We start from the raw sequence: 25,189 nt of genomic DNA, 5'->3' as shown, positions 1-25,189 counted from the left end.
GCCGGTGCGAGGCAGCGTCCAGCAAGCTGAAGATGGTGGCCACCACGCGGTCAGTAGGGTGTCACTGCAGGGTTGTAATCAGAGGGAGGCCCACAGGATCAGACTTTCGAGAAGGTCACCGTGGCCACCATGTGCAGAACGGGCTGGACAGAAGAGGAAACGTGCTGAGACTGATTCAGGGCTACTGCGTGGTGCAGGCAGCCCCCACAGAGGCCCCCCGGCCGGGCGTGGCCGTGCCACCGACCGAAGAGAAAGGACGTTTATTAAGGAGGTTTCTGGGGCTCAAGCGGTGGTGGCACATGCGTGGGGACTAAGAGAGACAGATGGTTGTTGGCTGGCAGGACTGGGCTAAGAAACAGACAAGGGGAGTTTTTATGTTTTCTCCTTGGTATTGTTTCTAGTTTTGTTTTCACACGTTAGGGCGAGGTTCACCCACAGGTTCACTCTGGGACAGGCTGCACACAGAGGTCAAATCCAAGAGCACCAGGCAGATATGTCCTCAGCCTGGCGTGGCTTGGAGAGGCTTTTAATTGTCTTTATGATACCTTAGGCACCATTTCAGACCAGGACCCCTCTCCTACTCAGATAATCTTAGGTAATTAATTTCTATAACTGTGTCCGTGAAATGCAGGTTTTGTCCTTCAGATTATGTCCAATAAGCATCTGCTTGAGGAGAAAGGCTTTTTCGAGACCAAATGACTTCTATTTTTTATTCTATTTATAAGACCGGTATTTTTATGGCAAGGCCCAACACCCCGGTTTTCTCTCTCCTCCATTCGTTTTTATCAAATGGGAACAAAATAAAACAAAGCACTTCAACAACCGCACAGTCTATTGCTGAAACAGAGCTTGGCACCCCCCCCCCGCAGCGGGGGCAGGGAGCACCTAGCACAAGGCTGAGAAGGGAATCTGTCAGGGGTACAGAAGCCCAAATCCAGAGTGGCTGAGGTCTGGCCGGTGTGTCACCAGACAGTGCTGGCTGTTTGAAAACAGGATGGACGTGCGCAATCAAGTTCGTGGGGAAAAGGCTGGCTTATTCAACGAGTGATGTTAGGCCAACTTGCTCATAACTACCTGGAAGGAAGAAATAAGTTAGATCCCTACCTCCAGCCAAAATGAACTGACGATTTAAATGTAAAAACTGAAACCTGAAGAAAAGAAGAAAACACAGAGGTAAATAGTTACTTAATATTGGGATGGGGGAGCCTAGACCTGATACTTAAGAATCGATTCATCTGAGTTCACAGAAATCATGTCGTTGGGAGACAGAGAGGCCTGACGTGTGGAGGTGTCGCAGGGAAATGCCTCCTCTCCTGCTCAGCAATGATTCTCAGCGAGGACACAATGGCATTTAGATCTTCTAGCTAACGCTTTGGTTTTTTTCTCTCTTCTACAAGGGCTTCTCCGAATAGGGTCAGGACAAGCCTCCTAAATCTTTTGCTTTCCCCCCAGTATGAAAGCCCCTGTATGGCTTCGATTCACAGAACTGAATGTGTCAAGATACTCTTTAGTTTTCAAATGCCACTGACCTCTCACATTAGAGGAACAGAGACCTTAGAATGTTCGGAATCACTGGAAGAGGTATTAAGGGGTTTTCTAAGTTCTACCTCCCAAACTTGTAAAGTTAATAAGATCCTCACTCTCTTCTCTCAGGGCCCTCGATGTTTCTGAGCAAGCTCCTCAACTCTGAGGCCTGCCCACCATCACTTCTGTCCCTTGATCTCTGAACCAGCCATGCCTCTGTCACCAGGCCCAGTGAGAGCACTGGCAGGACTCCCAAAGCCAAGGATTTATAGATTCTCTTTCTAGAATTTTCCTCCGTGAGCATCTGCTTCAGCTCTACCTCATACCCTCTTATCTACACTAGAAATCTGAATGTTGAAGAAAAAGTGAAAACAAATATTTTCAGACTAATTCTAGATGAATCTGTACATAGTTTAAAAACAGGGATGTGGCTGAGCTATGGCACTTAATAGACATTAATTAAAAAAAAAAAAAAAAAAAAAGCTTGGTTGGGAGGCTTCCAGTTCTGAAACGTTGCTAAAAGTAACATCCAAGATGACCCGTGGCCTTCTCAAGCAAACGTGCCAGAGGATGCCTGTTGCAGACCTCCATCCGCCCTCCTCTCTCTCTCAGCCTTGGAGTCCCATCAGCCCCTCAGCTGGCACAACCCATCCCAGACAATCAGGTCTGGAGTGGACTGTGGCTTAATTAGGACTCCTTCCCAGGGACCTTGTGGTTTTAAAGGCCTAGCCCACAGACAGCCTCCCTTCCTTCTGTTTGCTTCTGGCCTATGCCAAGCTTGTCCCTGAGATTTCATGGACTGTACCCAGGCCAAGATCCTCCAACAACAGGTGAGGGGAAGGAGCCAGGTCCTCCAAGCAGAGGACCCCGGGGCTCTGAAGTAATTTTCCAACACCTCACTTAAACCCAAAGTTGGAGCACCAGGGTGGCTCAGTGGGTTAAACCTCTGCCTTTGGCTCAGGTCATGCTCTCAGGGTCCTGGCATCGAGCCCTGCATCAGGCTCTCTGCTCAGCAGGAAGCCTGCTTCGCCCTCCCTCTCTGCCTGCTGCTCTGCGTACTTGTGATCTCTCTGTCAAATAAATAAGTAAAATCTTTAAAAAAGCAAAACAAAACCAAAAGTGACTCACACCTACCCTCTAGAAATGTAAAACCTATTTTCCTAAAAGTTAGGGTTGAATCTTGCCTTCTGACACTTTGGTAGAAATCTGAAGACAGATAGTCTCTTCAATGGTGTGGTGTAAATCTAACAACTCTGCTACCTGTGAGTAAACCTGGCTACTCAGCCATCAAAACTATTAGCTTTTCCCAATAAATGGAAAGGTAAAAATGGAATATTCATTTTTGAAATCTTACTTACAGAATAGTATAGCAGAAGCATTTTTTTCTTTTCAACACTGGAGGTAGATATTGTCATAAGGAGTTTCTATCAACACCATCATTCTTGAATAGCTCATAAAAACATCTCCTTTACACTCTTAAATTTTAAAAATTAATTATAAAATAGTATACTTATGACAAAACATACTGAGTTTCATATTTTCACATTAATGATAAAAAAAATGGAAACAGGACAAGAATGGCTCTGAAACTTGCTTTAACTACCTTTAAATGGCATATTTTACGAACATGCAAGGCAGTCTATGGGAGCACAGGAGCCTGGAGAAAGGCAGATGATATCGTGACTGAAGCAGAAGCAAGAAAGCAAGAGAGAGAGGGGAAGGGGAAAGAAAGAGGGAGGGAGAAGGGGGGAAATTGTCCAAAGGGAAGGCAAGACAACCAAGCCCAATGTTAGACCCAGCTTGGAACACAAGGACACAGAAGCAAGACGAAGCAAGTTTACTCAACGGGGACAAAGAGCATGAGTGTAAAGCCTGATAATCTTCATTAAAGACGTTCAAAGTGAACAAGCTGCAGATTAAAACCCAAAGTAAACTGGCAATAAACGGCAAGGACAGTTTACGAACACTGTGGCCGTCCCCAGCACTTCATGCTCCTCACCTTCCCCTTCTCCTTTTCTCTCTGCTGTTAAAAAAGGAACATTTGTTTCTCCTGCATGAAGAAAGGGAAAGAGCTCAGGAGCTGCCATCTGAGGTTCTGGGTCCATTCCAGTTCCGCTAGCTACTAGCTACACACCTGGGGGCAAAGTCATTTAAATGACTCATCTGGAAAATGGGAATAATGACACAAGACATGGTGGCCATGTAAAGGCCTCAGCTCAATGCCAGGGATCAATACATGGTGACTATTACTATTATTAGCAGATAAAGCCCTGGGGTCATGGTCAGGAAACCCAGGCCTACTCCTGGCTTTGTTACTAACTAGCAGTGTGACCTTGGGAAAGACACATCCACTTTCTGAATTCCATTTCATCATCTGTAAAATGGGGGATAGTAATAACACATGTACTTGGTAGAATGATTGTTAGGATCAAACCTAACAAATGCTTAAGTGTTTTGTAGTTGCGGTTAGCCTCAAGCCACCTGAAGTTATCAGTATCACTGTAGACACAGGAAGAACAACTTGAAGCTCCAAAAACCTTCTAGAAGGATCTTTCTCACTCTTACACCCCCCACCTCTAGCAGTCATGCAGATATACCCACCGCACCTCCCTCTAGTCCTATTCCTCCTCGATGTACAAATTCTGGCCTTGTCTTTGATTAAAGACTGACATACATTGGAAGGCACGGGAACAGTTTTGAGGGTTGGATGGAGCTGAAGAAGTAGATGAAGATACTTCCAAAAGGTGCTAAGAAAAAAATACCATGCAAAATGGTAAAGCCACTTTGGACAACAGGATGGCAGTTTCTTATAAAGCATATGCTCATCACGTAAGTCAGCAGTCCCATTCTGAGGTATGGTCACCCAAGAGAAATGAAAACACGTATCTACACAGGGAACTTTTTATTCTATATCTTGAGTATGGTGGTAGCTACACTACTGGACACATGTATCAAAATTCATGAAACTGTACACTTGCAACTAGTGAATTTTATTATATATAAATTATACCTCAATAAAACAGACTATAAAAACACTGGCATATATAACTACGTGAAGCGATGGATGTATTCTTTAAACAGATGGGAGGAAACCTTTCACAATGTATATGTGTACAGAATCATCACGGTGTACACTTCAAATATCTTACAGTTTTATTTGCCAATTAATTCTTTTTTTTTTTTTAAGATTTTATTTATTTATTTGACAGAGAGAGATCACAAGTAGGCAGAGAGGCAGGCAGAGAGAGAGAGAGGAGGAAGCAGACTCCCTGCTGAGCAGAGAGCCTGATGCGGGACTCGATCCCAGGACCCTGAGATCATGACCTGAGCCGAAGGCAGCGGCTTAACCCACTGAGCCACCCAGGCACCCTTGCCAATTAATTCTTTACCTCAGTATTCTACCTCAGTAAAGCTGAGGTTAAAAAGCCCATATGATACTGGTCATAAAAATATATAAAATATTCATTCTTGATATGTTTCCCTTCCTATATTGCTGGCTTTGCCTTCCCCCACCCCCAGCTGCCATAGGTTAAATAGTTAAAAGGAAAAGAAGAGAAAAGAAATGGGAAGGAAGAGAGAGAGAAAGAAAAGCTAACTCTCTTATTGAATGGAAGAAGGAACATTCTACTCAAACATAGTAAAAGCAGCCCATTTGACCAATCGAGCAAGGGCTCAGGGACAAGGTGTCACACCTTGTTTAAAACAATGGCATCAAGAAGCAAAGAGCAAATACAGATCAGTGAGAGGAAGTGCAAATTCAAAGTTCCACAGAAAGGGACTCAGACACAACTCTTTTTCGAGGCCAGAGATGAAAGGCGAAGGCCTGCTGTGGGGACAGATTAGACCTCTCTTCCAACCAGGCACATATTATTTCCACAGGGAAAGAAAAGCAGGGCATTCTTGTGGAGCCAACTCTCCAACCTTGCTTCTTCAGGATCTAAAAGGTGGAATCCCATTCATTAGCATTCAGGTTTACAGCAAATATAAATACTTCAGCTGAAAATCACCCCTATGGAGGCCCACAGATGAAAAACAGTTTAAATCTGGATTTGTGGACACTTCATATACCAAAGGCTTCAAGGAGGTCAATTAAAATAAGTTAGAGCATAAGCAAACTATAAATAAACGTGTCACCTTGCTGGGCTACTCCAATACCGACTCTACAATGGGTTCGGAAATGTTCTCTCTCATAAGTACAGCTGGAAATGATTTAAACAGTTCTAAGCAGGAGCATTTATTTTTCGTATGGGAATTGGTACCAGGCTGGGTTAGATGCGTGGCAGTCCCAGTACGAACAAGAAGTACGCAGAGAGAGTATGGGTGGCTTTATGACATGAACCTCACAAGTCCAATAAAATAAGCAAATAATCTGAAATGTGAACAAATACTGATGTACAAAGATGTCATTTATTACAATCATGAAAAAAAGGAAACCATTTAACTATCCCCCAGATAGGAGGAAAAGCTAAGGAAGCACTGATGACTTCTAAAGAGGAAATATTATATAGTAACTAAAATGATGTAACTTGAGGGGTGCCTGGGTGGCTCAGTCAGTTAAGCCTCTGCCTTTGGCTCAGGTCATGATCCCAGGGTCCTGGGATCAAGCCCCACATCTGGCTCCCTGCTCAGTGGGCGTCTGCTTCTTCCTCTACCCCTCCCCCTGCTCATGCTATCTCTCTCACACTCTCACGCTCTCCTCCTCTTTCAAATAAAAAATAAAATAAAATAAAATGATGTAACTTGAAGAATTTTTCAAGTTACATAATTGGCATTGGAACATTCTCTGCAAAGGGAAAAATCAGCATACAAATGGTATGTGCCAAATGATCTCAACTATGCTTGAGAATACACCAGCAATGAGACTTTAAAGAAACACACCCAAGGTTCAGAGTGGCTCTCTCTAGCTGTTCTTGACTTTTTTTTTTTTTTAAATATTACCCCAAACTTCCTACGATGAGCAATTACTACTTTTAGTGTCAGAAAAACCCTTCAAAACACTACTGAGGAATGCACACTTTTTTTGATAAGTTAGGAATGCACCACCAGCATACGCTCCATTTTTGCAATAAACAAAATGAATTTATCATGAGTCTGTTTTCAGCCCAGGCCTCGCAGACAATTCTCCTTTCAAGTTATGACCTAACAACTCAAGAGGTAAATACACCTTCTATACTTTTTTACTGATCTTATCTTTGTTTTTCACTTTCAAGAACACCCCACAGTTCTGGCATCTGAGCACGGGGTGGAAAGGTCACTGCACGGTTCCGAGCCTTTACCATAGTCCCATCTACAGGATTCTAAAGCACGTCCCCAGTCACACCTGGTCCTCCTTTAGAACTCTCCCTTCATCTTTTCTGTGCTTCTCTTGAGGACTGGCCGTCAGAACCAAACTTTACCCAGAAATCAAGAAAAATGTCCTGCCAAGTACACTGCAAGCCTGACTGAAGCGGTATTTGAAGTTAATGCTTACAAGAAACAACCTATGATTAGTCTCTGATTCCTACTTTGGTTCACAGAATTAGAGAATCAGAGAACATTAGAGTTTGAAAAGACTTGAGAAGTAGTCTGGTCCAATTCTGGTCATTCTGAAGATGTGACTGCCGTCACTGAAAGTAGACACAGGAGATGACTATTCCCTAAACGTGATACCCACTGACTGCTCGGGAGGTACGCAAAGGGGCAGTGTAAGGGGTGCCCCTGGCTGGCCTTCCTGATGATACTAGCTCCTACTTGGGGAGTTAAGATTCCTTGGGGAGGGAGAGGCAGAGAGAGCAGGGAAAGAGAAAAGGGTGAAAAAGAGGACGGGTTACAAAGAATGCCACAGAACCGTGATCCTTGGAAATTTTCAAGAGCAGATGATATCTTCCAGTCCCGTCCAGCTCAATTATTCTGTATCAACCAGAGACCACAGGGCTAAGAAGGGGCAGTGCAGCCTGCAAATGTGAAGCACAGGATTGTGCTGTGGGGAGAGGGGGTGGAAATTCCTGACCCTTTCTAGAACAATGCAATCAATGGCTTTCATGAGTGTATAGAATATGGCACAAACTCATTTTCTTTATTCTTTTTTTTTTTTTTTAAGATTTTACTCATTTTATTTGACAGACAGAGATCACAAGTAGGCAGAGAGGCAGGCGGAGAGAGAGGGGAGGAAGCAGACTCCCTGCTGAGCAGAGAGCCCGATGCGGGGCTCGATCCCAGGACCCTGGGATCATGACCTGAGCCGAAGGCAGAGGCTTTAACCCACTGAGCCACCCAGGCGCCCCACAAACTCATTTTCTGTGTAAAGTTTCTACTGCAGACCTTGAGGGTTCAGCCCCTCTGGACCCTGATTCTTTTCCAGGCTCATTCCTGCTGTATTCACTCTCCCTCCTGCATTTTTGTCATTCTGACAGTTACATTTGTTTTTGGCTTGTAAAGCGTATGTGTTACTTAGATGTCTTCCAGTAGCCTTTTGCTCTCTGGGAAAGCATTGTATGAATATATTAAGTAAATATGTTTTTAAAAGGATAAAGAAAGAAACAGCAAAAATAATGAAAAGGAGATAAAGTTAAAGAAATCATGACAATTTGGCCTGAGGAAGAGAAAGAGAAGATGGAGAAGGCCCTACAGAACCTAAGTGAAAAATAGTTTTTTTTAAAAACGGAAAGACTGCCTCATGTCACAGAAGTGCCATTTCCTAGGAGATGCTCAAACGGAATCTAAATGAGCAATTATTTTCAGAAACTTTGTTGTTTCTATTTATTTTTTATTATTTTATAAAAGATTTTGTTTATTTGATAGAGAGTGCACAGGTAGGTAGAGTGGCAGGAGAGGGAGAGGGAGAAGCAGGCTCCTTGCTGAACAGAGCCAGACACGGGACTCTATCCCAAGACTAGGATCATGACCTGAGCTGAAGGCAGACGCTTAACTGACTGAGCCATCCAGGTGTTCCTGTTTTATATTTTTTTCAGAAGATTTTATTTTTTTAAAGATTTTATTTATTGGGACACCTGGGTAGCTCAATCATTAAGCATCTGCCTTCAGCTCAGGTCATGATCCCAGGGTTCTGGGATTAAGCCCCGCATTGGGCTCTCTGCTCAGCAGGAAGCCTGCTTCTCCCTCTCCCACTCGCTCCGCTTCTGCTCCCTCTCTCACTGTGTCTCTCTGTCAAATAAATAAAATCTTAAAAAAAAAAAAGATTTTGTTTATTTATTTGGAGGGGGAGGGGCAGGGGGAGAGGGACAAGCAAACTCTACACTGAGTGTGGAACCTGATGCTGGGCTCGATCTCGGGACCTGATATCACAACCTGAGCTGAAATCAAGAGTCAGGCACTTAACTGACTGATCCATCCAGATGCCCCTAAAGGTTTTATTTTTAGGAAATCTCTATACTCAACACGGGGCTTGGACCTACAATCCCAAGATCAAGAGTCACCTGCTCCACCAACTGAGCCAGCCAGGCGCCCCTGCTGCTTGCTTCTATTTCAATTTTATAATTTGATGATTTCATGAAAAAGTGACTATAAGGAAATACATACTGGTCATTCTCTATCAAGTGTGGAGATATGGCAAAAAGTCTTTCATTGTAATAAGACTGCACTTGGAGAAGAAAAAATTTCTAACCGAATGGCTTACTGCACACTGCAATGCGCTACCATTAGAAACGTGGAATTAACCTGCACAATTTTTTTTTTCAGGATTATGACCACCTTGCTGGAGTGCTGTAGATACAACACCGCTTGAAAGCACAGGACAAGGATGGCTGCCCTCTATAAATTTATTCCCACTCTAGGAGAGAAATGGCTTCTAAACATTTTTCCCTTTTGGTGTATGCTACAGATGGATTCCCCTCAGATAGTCTACATAATTTTTTTTCTTCAGTCATAACCAAAAATAGATTTGTTTTCATGAGCAAATCACTTAGCATCACTTCGATCACATGGCAAACCTGGGAGCACTTGTTCCGGTTCTGTGCCCTGAAGTGTTGGACTGTTTGGCTAAACTCCAAGAGCTATATTAGGGAAATACCTTCTCTTCGGCCGCAGTTTAAAATGGAACTATATATGTAAATAGTATCATGGTTCTTACAGATTTATTTGCTAGTTTTGGTATGATTACAGTAGAAGCTCAACAGAACTATGAATGATACTTACAAAAACACTGATTCCTGATACTACGACATATTCTTTCTATTAATAGAACATTAATATAAATAGAAGAGTTGATAGGTGGAGATTATTATCTTAACTATTTTCCATGCTCAACTTACAGCCGCATACTTCTTGTTCTCATTCCAAAGCTTCTTTCTTAAGCAATACTTCTTAGGCAGCAGAAAAAGCAAGAGGGAGCAGATGATTAAGTTGATTCAGTGAGACTTTCCCTCTTCGCAATGTAGGAAAGTTGGTTCAGGTCTCTAAAGCGCTTCATCGGAAGTCTGCAAACGTGATTCAGTTCCACCCAAATTAGTGGTATAAACAGTCTAAACAAGGCAGTAAGTTCAAAAAATCGTTCATCTGGTCAGGAAGTCGGGTGGAAATCTAGGACATTTTCCATATCTCTCACGGAGACAACCAAAATTGAAATCTTTTTACTAAATTAAGAAACCATAAGCATTTGCTTGACATCACCTTCAAAGAATGATGAAAATAGCAGTTTAAAAATATCAGAGAGATAAGTTTTTAAGATGTCTTTGAATATTATCTCCTGATTCTGAGAGTGCTCCTGCTACTTATGTCCTTATGAATGACTTGAGATAAACTTTCCTGGGCAAGTCACTGGCTTCCTTTGGCTCAGTCTTCCCTTTAGAAAACTTGGGAGCTTGGGAGGACGCCTTGATGTGAACATGAAGAGCTGTATTATAATCACTAGAAAGCAACTGGGTATAAGCTGCTCCTTGGTGTTTGAAATCAGTTATGAGAAGAAAGAAGAAGTACATAACTATATGGTCTTTGGTCATGACCCACTTAGTTGCCTCTATTGGAGCTCGTGTGTGCGTGTGTGCATGCGTGCGCGCATGTGTGTGTATGCGTATTTCAATTACTCTCTAGTGTCACTTTCTTTCAGCCTAGTGAACCTCCTTTAGTATTTCTTGTAAGGCAGATCTGGTAGCAATGGATTCTGTTTTCATTTACTTGGAAATATTTTCATTTTGCCTTTGCTTTTGAAAGACAGTTTTGCAGGGCGGACTCTGTCAGCACTTTAACATGGCCTCTCGCAGCCATCTGGCCCCCACTGTTTTTCATGAGAAGTCAGGTGTTACTCTTCTTGCAGGTCCCCTATAACTGAGTCAGTTCTCTCTTGCTACTTTCTGCATCTTTCTGTCTTTCAAAATTTTGACTCCATGTCTGGGTGTGGATCTCTTCATGCTTACCCTCATCAGTCAAGCAACAGTCTGTCAAGCATCTTGGATGTGTAGCTTAGTGGTTTTCATCAAATTGGGAAAGTTGTAAGTCATTACGTCTTTGAATATTTTTCCGCCTCTTTCTTTCTCTCTTCTACTTCTTGTCCACTTAATGGTAACCTATATTTTTCTGAGATTCTGTACGCTCTTTTGTCATTCTTTCCATTCTTCAGACTGCATTATCTCCATGGCTCTCTATTCAAGTTCGTGGATTCTTTCTTCTGACAACCTAAATCTACTATTGAGCCCTCTAGTGAGTTTTCTTTTCTTTTTTTTAAAGATTTTATTTATTTATTTGACAGAGATCACAAGTAGGCAGAGAGGCAGGCAGAGAGAGGGTGGGGGGAAAGCAGGCTCCCTGCTGAGCAGAGAGCCTGATGCAGGGCTCAATCCCAAGACCCTGGGACCATGACCTGAGCTGAAGGCAGAGGCTTTAACCCCCTGAGCCACCCAGGTGCCCCAGAGTTTTCATTTTTTTAATAGTTTTCAATTTTAGTATTTCCATGTTAAAAAATTTTTTTAAAGATTTATTTATTTATTTGAGAGAGAGCGCGCACATGAGAAGGAGGTCAGAGTGAGAAGCAGACTCCCTGCTGAGCAGGGAAGTCTGATGTGGGACTCGATCCTAGGATTCCAGGATCATGACCTAGCTGAAGGCAGTTGCTTAACCAACTGAGCCACCCAAGCATCGCCTCCATGTTTAAATTCTGTCTCTATGAGTTTGACTACTTTAGGTACATCCACATGAGTGAGATCAGTGTGCTTCTGTGGCTGCCTTTTCTCACTTGGCATAATGTCTTCAAAGTTCATCCATGCTGTATCATGTGTCAAAATTTCCTTCCTTTTAACAGACTGAATAATATTCCACTGTATGGATATACCACATTTTGTTTACTCATCCAGTGATGGACATTTGGTTTGCTTCCCCTTTTTGGCTACTATGAATAAGACTATTAAAATGGATATACAGTGGTGCCTGGGTGGTCTCAGTCAGTTAAGTGTCCAACTCTTGATTTAGGCTCAGGTCATGATCCCAGGGTTGTGAGACTGAGACCCACGTTGAGCTCTGTGCTGGGCATAAATCCTGTTTAAAATTCTCTCTCATTTTCTCTCTTGCCCCTCCCCTTTTTCTCTCCCTCCCTAAAAATAAAGATAGGTAATTAAATTAAATTAAATTAAACTAAATGGGTGTACAGATATCTCTCCAAGTCTCTGCAGCTTTCAGTTCTTTTGGGTGCATATGCAGAAGTGGAATTGCTGGGTCATGTGGTAATTCTGTTTTTAATTTTTTGAGAAACTACCATACTGTTTGGCATAGCAGCCACACCATTTTATATTTCCCACAAGGTATAAATCTTCAATTTCTTCACATCCTCACCGACACTTGTTATTTTGCTTTTGTTTTTTAACAGCAGCCATTCTAATGGGTATGAGGTGATATCTCATAGTGGTTCTCATTTGCATTTCTATAATGATTAGTGATGTTTAGGATCTTTTCATGGGCTTGTTGGCCATCTGTATGTCTTCTTTGGAGAAATGTCTATCAAATCCTCTACCCATTTTTTTAAATTTATTTTTATTTTTTATAAACATATAATATATTTTTATCCCCAGGGGTACAGGTCTGTGAATCGCCAGGTTTATACACTTCCTCTACCTATTTTTAAATTGAGTTGCTCTTGGCTGTTGAGTTGTATGAGTTCTTTATGTATTCTGATACTAACCCCTTATTAGATAAATGATTTGTAAAATACTTTCTCCCCTTGCAAAGGTTGCCTTTTTATTCTACTGATTGTGTCCTTTGTTGTTCAGAAACTTTTAATGTTGATGTGCTCCATTTTATCTATTTTCACTTCTATTGCTTGTGTTTTTGGTATCATATCTGCATTTGGCTCTTTATCATTTCTATCTCTTTTAAAAATAGTCCCTAGTTGATGATCCACTGCCACCGTATCTTTCTTTAATTCTTTAAGAATGGTTTCTTTAAATCTTTGAATATATTTATAATATCTGCTTTAAAGTCTTTGTTTTGGGATGCCTGGGTGGCTCAGTCAGTTAAGCATCTGCCTTCGGCTCAGGTCATGATCTAGGGTCCTGGGATTGAGTTCCACATCACTGGGCTCCTTGCTCAGCGTGGAGTCTGCTTCTCCCTTTGCCTGTTCTGTGTGCTCTGCTTGCCACTCCCCGTGCTTGTGTTCTCTCTCTCACTCTCTGACATAAATAAATTAAAAAATCTTTTTTAAAAATAAAGTTTTTGTCTGCTTTATTCAATAAATGGGCCCCCTCAAAAGCAGACTCTATTATTTCTCCTATGTAGCTGTCACAATTTCCTGTTTCTTTAGTTGTCTCATAATTTTCATTGAAAACTGGACATTTTAGGTAACATCTTGTAGAATATTCTGGTTACTGATATTCCCAGCTCCCAGAGGTTTTGTTCCTGGTATCTGTTTATTTGCCTGATGTAAATCTGTGAAGTCTACTTTCCACACAGTATATAGCTGTTTATGTCCCTGCTCAGATTTTTTTCTCCCTTGTTTTCCCATTTTAGTCTGGCTTCCTGAGAATCACCCAAAGCCACTTAACTGGTCAAAGGCTGTGCATAAACTCCCTTAACTAGTTAGAATTTCACCTTTCATCAAATGATGGCAGGAAGGTCTGAATGCAAAGGGGCAGCAAAAAGGTAACCTCTGGGGCGTTTTAATTATTATTTACTCTGTATGTGCTGGTGCTCACAAAACCCTGAGTTTGTGTAAAAACTCACAGAACTATAGTGTCACCAGAAAAAGTGAATTTTACAATATATAGTATTTGTTGAAGTGGCCATGATTTGTCCTTAAAAAAAGATACTTCTATACCTGTATTGCTCTTGCATAGTTGGATCCAATTAGATCATTTGAGTTCTTAGAAGTTTACTACTTAATATTTAATGAGGAGACATAAAACAAAAACTTTCTCATTATACTATTGCCAATTGAGGGTCATTTCCTCTCAGAATGCAATAAAATGAAAACTAAACTTTAAAAAATGTATCACTATAATACTTAATAGTTCATATGACAATATCAAGTTTTTATCCCTGATCAGAAGTTTCTTCTGGATTAAGCTTTAAGTCATTTTTTTTCAAATAAAAATTCCAGATCATTTAATTTTTACTGACAAGTCTCAAAGAGCCTGAAGACACTGTGATTTAAAGATCAAGGAAAATCTTTAAAAAAAAAAAAAAAGTAAACAAAGGAAGAGATGGCAAAAATCAGGTCTGACAGAAGGTGCTTGGCCGGACAACCTACCCTCTAGGTTCCCAGGAAGACTAAGTCTGCATAGCAGGCTGAGGCAGAAAGTGACAGAATATCCCAGCATTCTCTCTTCCTGCACTAGCTGCCACTTTAGTTCCAAGTCAAGTCTTAAGCAATCACTTCTTTTTAAAACATTTATAATAATAGATAAGCTCATCTGTAACTCCTAACCACTTTACTATGCTGAGAGCATTCATATCCTCCTACTTCCAGTTTTAATCTTTAAAGGCAAAACCAAACAAAACCAAAAAATGAATGAACAAATGAAAAAATAAAAGGGAAGAAAATAAACTCGGTCCAAATCTTTAAGCTGAGATCCAGTCTCCCCTCTCTCTTCCTAAAGCCACCCTTTCTCTTGACAGCAACCAGAGAGTTTTTCTACGTTTTCTAACTTGGTCTAGAGTCTCAGAATCTCAGAATATAGTCTAGAAATATTTTTATCTGTTTTAACGCTTTTAAAAAGCTATTCTCTTTCTTGCTTTGAGCCACTCAACCCGCAAAGCATTCCACCAATCAAACTGTAACCACGTATTTTTTTCTACCTTGATACGCATGTGGCATGTCACACATCCGAGCTGACCCCGTGTGAGGAGGGCTGGGACTTGCCTGCCGGTGAGGACATCCAATGTGGTGATCTCAGATCTCACTGGCGGCAGCCCTTAGTCCACTGCGTGACTTACTGGGGTTAAACTGTTCCCCAACATCTCTTTCTCTCCTTCCTTCCCCAGAAGAAATGAAAATAAACCCATGTGGGAGGTGTCTTTACTTTCCTGAGGAGCCAACAGTGCAGAGAGGAATGACATGATTCTTCCTACCTTACAACTACAGAAGAGAGGCAAGATGGTAAAGAAATACAGAAGGGGCTGGCAAGGAGAGCACTCCTTATAAGGGTCAAAGATGGTAAGAAGGAAACTTGAAAAACCAGCTTTCTTAGTTCCAAGTATTCCAGGAAATACTCTTCTATGAGTAACGAAGGTCCTGAAAGGAAGACTAGGCCAAAACATGGCAGTACACGCATGCTACCAGATTTCTTATGGTTTCTCAAGGTATCAGTCCCATTGAGAGTGGCTTCAATACAGTCTCAATCTAGACCTCTACCTCCAAGAAAACCTGGTGACAGATTCTACTCATTTAGGCCCAGACTTAGGAAGACACTTCAAAGAGACACCTTTAAATAACCACCAAAAGGACTTATTCTCACGCGTTACCACATAAAACGAGCTAAAAGGGAGGCCAACTCTTTTTGCTCACGATTTTCTTAAATCAACTGCCACTAGTACTAAAGAGTTACCCCAAATAACCTTCTGATTAAGGCCACAAGAACATCCTAGCAGCATTTGGCAGAAATAATTGAGGGAGCCGGTACTGTCTTAAAATACTGTCACTTTTAATAAACACTGGTGAGATACACTTTGATACTGCAAAGAGAAGGGCTTTGGAAACACTAGCTAGGTGGCTTGCTCTTTCCATCACCCCTCATCACTGTCACTCAAAATGTTCTCTGAGCTTTACAACATATGGTTCCACCATCCACTACTTTATATATAAGATCAAGAATGATGGTCCCTTACAAAATTTAAATGAATAATCCTGCCATAAAGTAATATTTTAATGACTTAAAAATGTGCTAGATTCACAACTCCTTTCCTTTAAATAATACTGAGCCTGAGATCTTATTCAATTTGAGGTCATATTAGAGTTCATTGAACATCCACTACCATGAGTAGTGAAAGCAGACCTTTGGTGAATACCTTTTATACTGCAGAATTCACAAAATTATCCTTTGTCAATAATTGCCATGCATCATTTTATGTGGGTCTCTTCCCCAAGGACCAAGGTCTCAAGTCTCTGCCTTAAAAATAAGCCAACTTTTCCCATTATAAAAATAATACACATTCATATAAAAAAATCTGGGAAAAACAAAAGAAAGTAAAACAAAGAAAAATGCTCCTCGCTCACCACTGAATAATAACCATTGTTTTGTGGACATTTTGGTGTACCGGTATTATCCACTGGAGTACACATTACTTACATAAGCCACTGGCAGGCCACTGCCAAATTAAATAAAATACAAAAGTCAAAATCAAAATGAATTATCATAGTCATGTTTTGAAATGAAACTTTTCATTATTACATAATACATGCTCATTGAAAAAAAAAAATCTAACATATAGGTAGCCAAAAAAGGAGGAGGAAAAATCGTCTATCAGCTCACCTCCTTGAAATAACCATTGCTTAATTTGGTGCACAGCATTCTTTTTTTTCATGTACATACAAGTACCTTCCTTTTAAAAAAAGAAAATGAAGCCATTAGACCATTAAAAATTGCCTTCCAGTTGGAAAATGGTTATACATATGTATTTTGTGAACCTGCAAGGTTCACTCATTTCAGACGGAATGCCATTGTTTTATTTTTTTTGGAATAAATCATTTATTTAATGGGAAAGTTAGTAGCTTTTCTTTTTTTAAGGTAGAACTTAGTTTTGAGTATATTAGTATTTGAAATGACAAATGACAAATGTTGAAACAAAAATCTAAATTATGATTACTTTTTTTTTTTTTTGCTTTTAAAAAAATTTTTAATTTATTTTCGGCATAACAGTATTCATTATTTTTGCACCACACCCAGTGCTCCATGCAATCCGTGCCCTCTATAATACCCACCACCTGGTACCCCAACCTCCCACCCACCCGGAATGCCATCATTTTAAATGGCTGCACAGAGTTGCATTATGTGGCAACACCATAAATTATTTAACTAGTACCTTATTAGGTTGTTTCTGGGGATGTTTTATTGACACATTAGGTCAGTAATTCTCTAGTAGTCTAATAATAAGCAAAGGAGATTTTTCCCCCTTCTTTCTCTTCAAGTTTAATTTTTTTGGACTGAAGAACTATAATAAAAAAGGTTTATCCCAAGCCATTTACCCACTCTCATTTTTAATGAAACATATGTGGACTCAATATAATCTTTTTTTTTTTTTTAAAGATTTTATTTATTTATTTGACAGAGAGAAATCACAAGTAGATGGAGAGGCAGGCAGAGAGAGAGAGAGGGAAGCAGGCTCCCCACTCAGCAGAGAGCCCGATGCGGGACTCGATCCCAGGACCCCGAGATCATGACCTGAGCCGAAGGCAGCGGCCTAACCCACTGAGCCACCCAGGCGCCCCGTATAATCTTGATTTTAAAAACAAAATTATTATTGCCAGGGTGAAATGCCAAAGGGAATGACTCCTTAGTAATTTCTCTTTGTATAGAAATGAAAACAGCCTGTTGTCTGCGATCAGTAAGAACCAAACCAACCAAACATTTGAATTTTCTATTGGGTTTACAGTTATTGAGAGCTCACTGGTTTTAAAGAGAGCATTTTAATATTCAGACCACTTCAGGGTGTGTTAAAAATCAGTGGTCTCTGCCTCTGGATTTAGGAGATATAGCTATCTCGTCAGGATTTCATACTTTTTTTAAAGATTTTATTTATTTATTTGACAGATAGAGATTATAAGTAGGCAGAGAGGCAGGCAGACAGAGAGGAGGAAGCAGGCTCCCCGCGGAGCAGAGAGCCGGATGTGGGGCTCCATCCCAGGACCCTGGGATCATGACCTGAGCCGAAGGAAGGGGCTTTAACCCACTGAGCCACCCACGCGCCCCAAGATTTCATACTTTTAAATGGACACAGAAGGAGAAAGTAACAGGGCATGCAGCTTCCCATCGGGGAGGTCAGTATTTTCAAACACAGCCAGGTCTGCAGACCGGGCAACCCTGCTATATACACTCGCCACCTTTACGCCTCTGTCTCCCACTACGAGGCAAACTGGAGTTCCAGCCAGGATGCCCTCACTTGTCTTTTCTCACTTCAAGGAACTCTTAATACTCTGCAAATGTGTAATTAGCTTTAGTTATAAAAGCCAAGCATTCTACCTATCCCATTTCTAAGAGCTAAAAAATGAGCGCACAGTATCCTGGCCAAGACGGAGCATGTCTTCTTTGGAGATAGCAGTGTGCCACTTGTGTGACACTTTTCAAGCAGCACCGGCAAAACACGCCCTCTGAGAATGCTTCGTTAGGACCACATAAAGCTTTTATGGTACAAAATGCTACACAAAGTTTAACAAACAGACACACTCTCAGTAGTTTGTGTTTTCAATCCAAGACGATTCCATCAGGCAAAAGCGCAAAGAGTAGAGGGACTCTAAGGAGGAATAACTATTTTGAACGGGAAGGGAAGAACTGCCACCTTCCTAACTCTGGATAATGTATTACACAGGAGGGAACAGAGCGCCCTGTGGCCTTGACCATTTGACTGAGTAATTAACCATTCAATTGCACTAAGTGCCTAGCAGTACCACAGACTGCTGAGGATCTAAAAACGTCAGGATGAAACAGGTCACCACCCTTCACCTCTAGTAGAGACCCTCCAAACTGCTAACATGAGCCCATGATTGCGTTCTCTTCAGGTCCTCCGGCTTTGCCCCTACACCTAGGGTGTCAGATGGAATTTGCCATGGCAGGGATGAGGCACAGCATTCCCGCAGGTGACAGAACAGCTCACGGACAAAGTTCTCTTGCAGAAGGGACACAGTAGGGAAAATGGGGTACGGTCAAACTTCCCCGAGAGCCACCTATCTGCTGACCTAGGCTTCATGAAGAAACAAAGTGACCCACCCAGCCAGCAGCCTGTGACACAAAATGATCACCAGCGAATGTTCCTTGTTTTGACCTCTGCCCAAATTCCCCTTCAGGGGGCGGTAAAAAGTCACAAGGGGAGGAGGGCGTCTACTGAACAACACTGTGATGTTATCTGATAATACAACAGTAGCATCACATTTTCTCATCTGATTCTCATTTGAAATGGGCACTGTCTTAATTACTGAGTTCAGAAAAGTAATTGCAAAATTTTCCTGGTTAATTATTAATCTTCTCAAAGTGACAGAGGAAATCCAGAACAAAGTCAGGGCTAGAAGGGACTTTGAGAGGACATTTATCTCTAGACTGCAGAGAGAATATCAAAAACATACAAATATAGACCTATCTTTAGATGACTTCCATCAAAAGGCTTACATTGTCCAGTACTAAAATTCTCCATTTTCTAAAACCTGGCTTTGTATGTCATCTAGTGGTCCTCCAACATTAGTGTGTAGCAGAATCACTTGCTGGGGTTTGTCAAAACAGAGACTGCTGGGCCCTGTCCTGGTGGTTGCTGAATCCATAGATCTTGGGTGAGGCCTGCCAGGGCGCATTTCTCACAAGCTCCCAGGAGGAGGCGATGCTGAGAACCAGCACTGCACTGTGAAGACCACGGTTCTAACCTAACCTTTGCAGGACTGAACCCTTATATTCTCAATGGAAATAGATACTAGTTGGTCACCATTCCTCGGTTCTGAGGCATATACTTACTTGAATACCAATTCAACAGTCCCCTGGTCATTTCTTTCCCTCCAGGCTAAATAATAGATGTTTCCTAACATCTTATTATAGATATCATTTTTCAACCCTTTAATCATTTTGTGAGGCTCTTTGTTGAGACTTCTCCAAGTCTCTTAGATGGGGAGCTATGAACTAGACCCGGAACCTTGGTCAGAGACTGGCTGAGACTGCATATAAAGGGAAAAATGACTCACAGATTAATAAAGTGTATTCCTATTTATTAATCCCCAATACCCAAAGTTTGTCTTACTTTTGATTCATGTTCTTCTGACTCCTTTATGAGCTGCAGTAATGCTTAGGTGACCTTCCTAATGCCTTTCTTCTGAGAAGCTCAAAGCACTTCTCTAATTCAACAGGTGACTCAACACCCTAACCCAGTGCAGGGTTAAGGTACTAGTTCAAGTGCCTATCAGTTCAGGAGGCAAGAAAAAAATCTGGAATGCAAATTCAGATTTCTATCCAAATACCGTTATATTGGGAAAGAGGTTTCCTACATTCATTGCCTTTTATAAGACACTAAGTTTACCTCCTTCATATGAGCATTCTAGGTGCAGAGAAACTAGTGAATCTCCTCCCTTTCGTTGGGAATTCTAACAGGGTTCTGGTTGCTGGGGTCACTCTCATTATCTCCATCACTTCCACAGCTGCTGAAAGAGAAAGGGAGGGAGCACCCTGAGGGGCACTGTAGTTTGTCCTGTTTGGCAAAAGCCCAGACAATCTGAAAACTACCCCGCAAGCTACCCCCAACCCTCCCCTCTCCATTTTGTTTTCCTTTTCTTCCCTTTCATATTATGGTTTCTGCAGGTTTTTTTTTTTTTAATATTTTATTTATTTATTTGACAGACAGAGATCACAGAAGCAGGCAGAGAGAGAGGAGGAAGCAGGCTCCCTGCTGAGTGGAGAGCCCAATGCGGGGCTCGATCCCAGGACACTGGGATCATGACCTGAGCTGAAGGCAGAGGCTTAATCCACTGAGCCACCCAGGCGCCCCTTCTGCCAGTTTACTTAGTATATGGTGTTGGGGGCCAGTCTCTGTGTAGTGCCTAATTTCGGCACGTGAGTCCTCTGCGAGTAGGAACTATGCTGTCTTTGTGCATTGTATGTGCTCTGGGGGTGCTTAACACGTGCTAAATAATAACAGCAGTGCCAGTATTTCCAGGAGAAATCAGAATTCCAGCAGAGGGCCCAATCCTATTACCATCTATTTGTGTACAAGACAGCCAGAGCTCAAGGCGTCCCTCTGTGCACTGTTCCTTTCGTTTTAGATAAAAAGAGCTGAAATTCAGTATCACAAAGACTATTCCTACAAAATTTCCTTTTGAAAGAGAACATTCTAGAGATGTGATCACTGTGCACTTGCATTCAGCTCCAAACCAAAAGGCAACCTGTTAGATAATATAAGTTCCCATATAACCGCACAGTCCAGTTACCTATTGAAAGCCTCATGTGAATGAAGAAGACCCCCACCCCCAACAGAAAAGCCTCTTTGCTTCCCTGAAAAATCTCTCAAAGCTTCAGTGCAGAACACTAATTCTTTAGGAATAGAGGAACATTAAAATAAATCTACTGCAAGCAGGAGCCACTCTGTCAGAGCCTCTGGTTCTATAACTATTTTAAGAGGCAGAGGGCTAGGAGGGGGTCAGGCTGCCAGGGAAAGCAGCTTAAACAGGGCTGGAGGACAGAAATGCACAAAGCCAAGCGCAGGGAGGGCGATGGTGATGGAAGGTGCAGGTGTGCACAGCACATGCGCGGAACTGTGAGCTGCTGGGCTCTATCTGCAGGCCCCACAGCTGCCTGGGCTGCTCAGCATCTGGACCCCTCACCTGTTACCTTGAGCTGAGCTCACTGTGATGGGTCATACCCAAGGTCCTAACTAGTCAACAGGGACTCTACTCATGAGGGAACCATAACTAGTATCACTCCATCAGGCACACAAGAGAAGAAGGAGTGAAGAGAACCACCCGCCCAGCGAACGCAAGAAATTCCCACACTGACGCTTAAATCATTAAACGATCTCCCCTTTCATTCACCTGTATCAGGCTCTCACAGCACATAAATCACTAAAAGGGACACTCTGAAAGTGTTTATGAGCATTTTAGCAACTCCTAGAAGAACACACACTTCCTCTAGTAAAAATACCTATGGAAGCTTCTTTCTGTTAAATTGTTAAAAGTGGATACATTTTGAACAGCTTTTCTTTTCTACAGGACTGAAGGACAGTGGAGGGAATGAATAACAGCTTGAAAACCATCTAGTACCAAACGTACCAACAGTGCACCTTTACAAACACTCCACTTAGATGCTCACGGAGCCTAGGTGACAATTAAAAGTAAGAATAACACCCGTTTACTGTCTTCCGATGGAAGTATGTATTATGAAGCAAATACTGGAACAAAGTCCCATTTACTACTTAAGTTGTATTACAGACTTTGCTGTTATAATTACAATGAATCTGGACTGTAAATTTCTCTTTGGCTCAACAAAAAACAAGTTTTAATAGGAGCTGCTTTCTAAAAATAGCTCAAGAACTCAGTTCTGTTTTCCCTTCTTACATTCTTTTCCTACTAAATGTACCACTGAAACATTTCCTTTCATTGTTGACACCTTAGGTCATTTGGATTTTAAATCAGACAATACATAATAACAAAGAAGTCTTTGAATAAAGCTTGCAAACTGGGAAAATGGCATTTGAGGGAATGCCTCCCTCCTTGCTCACAGCGTTGATACAGACATGGATGCCTGGGAAGCAACTAGTAGGCGACCTATTAGAATTGTTTCAGTAAAACCAATATTCCTATAGGTGATACAATTTATGTGTTAACTGATTTTAAAAAATGTCCTCCCTGGTTCTCTGTTATAAGCACGTTGTTTGGCATGAAGTTAGGTATACTCTGACTTAAAACACACCTCAAACAAATTAAGCAAGGTGCTTCAGATCTTATTAACAATACTTGATGTTAAAATCTTTAGTTTTCTTCGGTCTGAACTTAAATTGACAATGACTTGTTAATTTTAAGAACAATTACGATTTAAAAATTTCATAACCTTTCGTTAATTTTGGTAACTAACTCCATCTTCCAGAGGATGCTTTCAATTACTTTGTAAAGCCTTCCTCCTAAACTTATTTTTTTTTAAGTGCTTCTCTTTAGGGGTACACAGGTCTATTTTTAAACAGAAAATCTTCTTAGAAAAATAAAAACCGTCTGTCTATACATTTTACAAAGTTACATATATGACTCTTGCATTATTTCTGCATATAAACTCGTGGCTCACAGGAAGTTTAACAGGAATCCACTTCTAACTTTTTTTTTTCCCTAAGATTTAGGTTACCATAGAAATAAAGCTCAATGAGACAACCATTCCATTAATCGAATATTTTAACAGATAAAATAAGAAATAATCTACAGACTGCTTCTGCAAAGATAAAACAGTAAGAATCAAATACTTTCTCTTGGGAAAACCGAAAAAGGCAGGTTTCTTGCAGTAGGATACTCGTAAAGAAAAACCTTTGCCACCGTTCCTAGAATCCTCTCAAGTCCCCACCCCAAAGTTTCCAATTTTCCCAAGGGATAAAAAATTACTGAAGGAAGATTTAAGGAGAAAAGAACAAAGAGAAATCTTAAAAATCCACCCACTACTTACAAGCACTTTCAAAGGAAATCTGAGCCGCAATTCTTCAGAAGACTGCTCTCCCGACCATAAACCCAGTCTGCAGTCTAAAATAGATATCCTATCACATTAGGCCGAGAAGTCACATTTCAGCTTACTAACTTCTACTTGGGTAAACAGTTTTACAACTCATAGAACAGACCCTGGCTAAAATTAACCGCACCGGCGCAGCAGGCAGGAACTCGCTGATTTGCATCATGTGTGCCGGGATTTATTCACTAGGACAACATCGGTGTCCTCTTAATGGGAAATTTGGCCAAGGGGCGTGCTCTGCGGAACAATACATAGCATCATGATTATGCTAATTACTGAATTCAGTCCAATAATACAAACTTCTTTTAAGATGTTTCCGCAAGTACTGACAAAGAGAAAGAGTAAGCGCTTTTCCACGACAGGCATTCACTTGAGTTTTCAGCACATTCAAATGAGACAGAACTTTGACAACAAGGTGGCAGTGCTGTTTGCTCCTCACAAGGAAAAGCAAAGTAAAAGGACATTCTGTCAGATTCTTGAAACAGCGTGACTAGATGCAGTACTATGTGAAATTAAATAGGCATCAAATAGACATACTGAGAAGTCTATCAGTAAGTACCCTTCAATGAAAGCTTTTTTCTGGATATAGAACGAGCTCATGTTACTTACTTGCTTTCGGGGTTTGTCTTCTGCACCTCCCAAGGAGTTGTTATAAGGACACAGGTTCACTAATAAATCACAACTGAGAACATATATCTCAAATATTTGCAAAAGGCATCGTCCCTGACAAGAAGCACTTTTGAAATGCATTTAACTGCCGGGGTGGCTGGAACTGGTAAGCTGCCCCCCCGCCCCCCCCCCCCCCGTGACTGACCATTTCTAAGGCACGCTGAAACTCAAGTTAACAGCTAAAGACCTCAAGCACACATCTGACATTCAAAAGAAAGTAACATAGAACTTTCTTTAAAATATATACACTTTCTTAATAAGTACAACTTATATCAAAGCCACAGAACCGCTTAACATCTACTCAAGATGGTTCAGATTTAGTATGTTTTAGACATTCGAGTTCTGATGACATACTTTGGTTTGGTCACTTTATGAAAGATATCAAAACATATTCAAACATCAATCAAATCTCCAGACACCTCTGGGAGAAATTATCCCCCTCCCCCTCCTTTCTCTAAACAGATGGGTAAAACAGGGAAATTCAATGACTTGTCCAAAGTTTCAGTCTGAATCAACACTGGATTATTCCACCCCCCGCCAACCGCTCTAGAACATGTCTTCCATATTAACCATTGAGCTAAAATCCCAGAAATCTTTTTAGAGCTGTTTGTTTTCCTGATTTTAAAATGTTGTGTCAGTTTAGAATTCAAGAGATTTTTATTTTTTTCTGTTCAACTCCCAAATCCCAGGTTTGTGCTCCAGGGGCTAGCTCCCTCCTTGACTCTCTAACACAGGCAGGTATCCTGAAACACGGATCCTTAAGACCTGACGCTGGGGCGCCTGGGTGGCTCAGTGGGTTAAAGCCTCTACCTCTGGCTCAGGTCATGATCCCAGGATCCTGGGATCCAGCTCCGCATTGGGCTCTCTGCTCAGCAGGAAGCCGGCTTCTCTTCCTCTCTCTCTCTGCCTGCTTCTCTGCCTACTTGTGATCTCTGTCAAATAAATAAATTTTTAAAATCTTAAAAAAAAAAAAAGACCTGACTATGCCCTTATGAAACACTATCCACCTACAGCACAAACCCCCAAAGTGGTGAACAGCTTGACTCCTGGTGGCATGAGCTGGTAACCACCAGCACGGACCCTCTCTCCAGGTCACTCGCAAAAACGACTAGCTGCTAGTCTGGGGTTACACTTCTACCGCCCAGCTGTAAAGGGCACTTGCTCTCCACTGCCCACCCCGCACCCTGCCCAAG

At 41.5% G+C, this 25,189-nt stretch overlaps 1 protein-coding gene across 6 annotated transcripts in view; it reads right to left on the bottom strand.

Moving 5' to 3' along the window:
• Window positions 1-25,189, bottom strand: part of SLC20A2 (solute carrier family 20 member 2) — a 107,299-nt gene that overhangs the window by 51,746 nt on the left and 30,364 nt on the right. Inside the window, exon 1 of one of the 6 annotated variants that reach the window (XM_004775709.3) lies at window positions 23,268-23,632. The exons of the other annotated variants lie outside the window; for them this stretch is intronic. The gene's annotated coding sequence lies outside the window, so the exon portion shown is untranslated. Of the gene's footprint in view, window positions 1-23,267; window positions 23,633-25,189 lie in introns of those variants that run through there. 6 annotated transcript variants of the gene reach the window in all.

Source organism: Mustela putorius, unplaced genomic scaffold (assembly GCF_011764305.1).
Source record: "Mustela putorius furo isolate JIRA1106 unplaced genomic scaffold, ASM1176430v1.1 tig00003976_pilon_pilon_pilon, whole genome shotgun sequence".
NCBI classification, from domain to species: Eukaryota; Metazoa; Chordata; class Mammalia; order Carnivora; family Mustelidae; genus Mustela; species Mustela putorius.
Note: the sequence above shows the minus strand (reverse complement) of the source record. Positions and strands in the feature narration are given on the sequence as shown.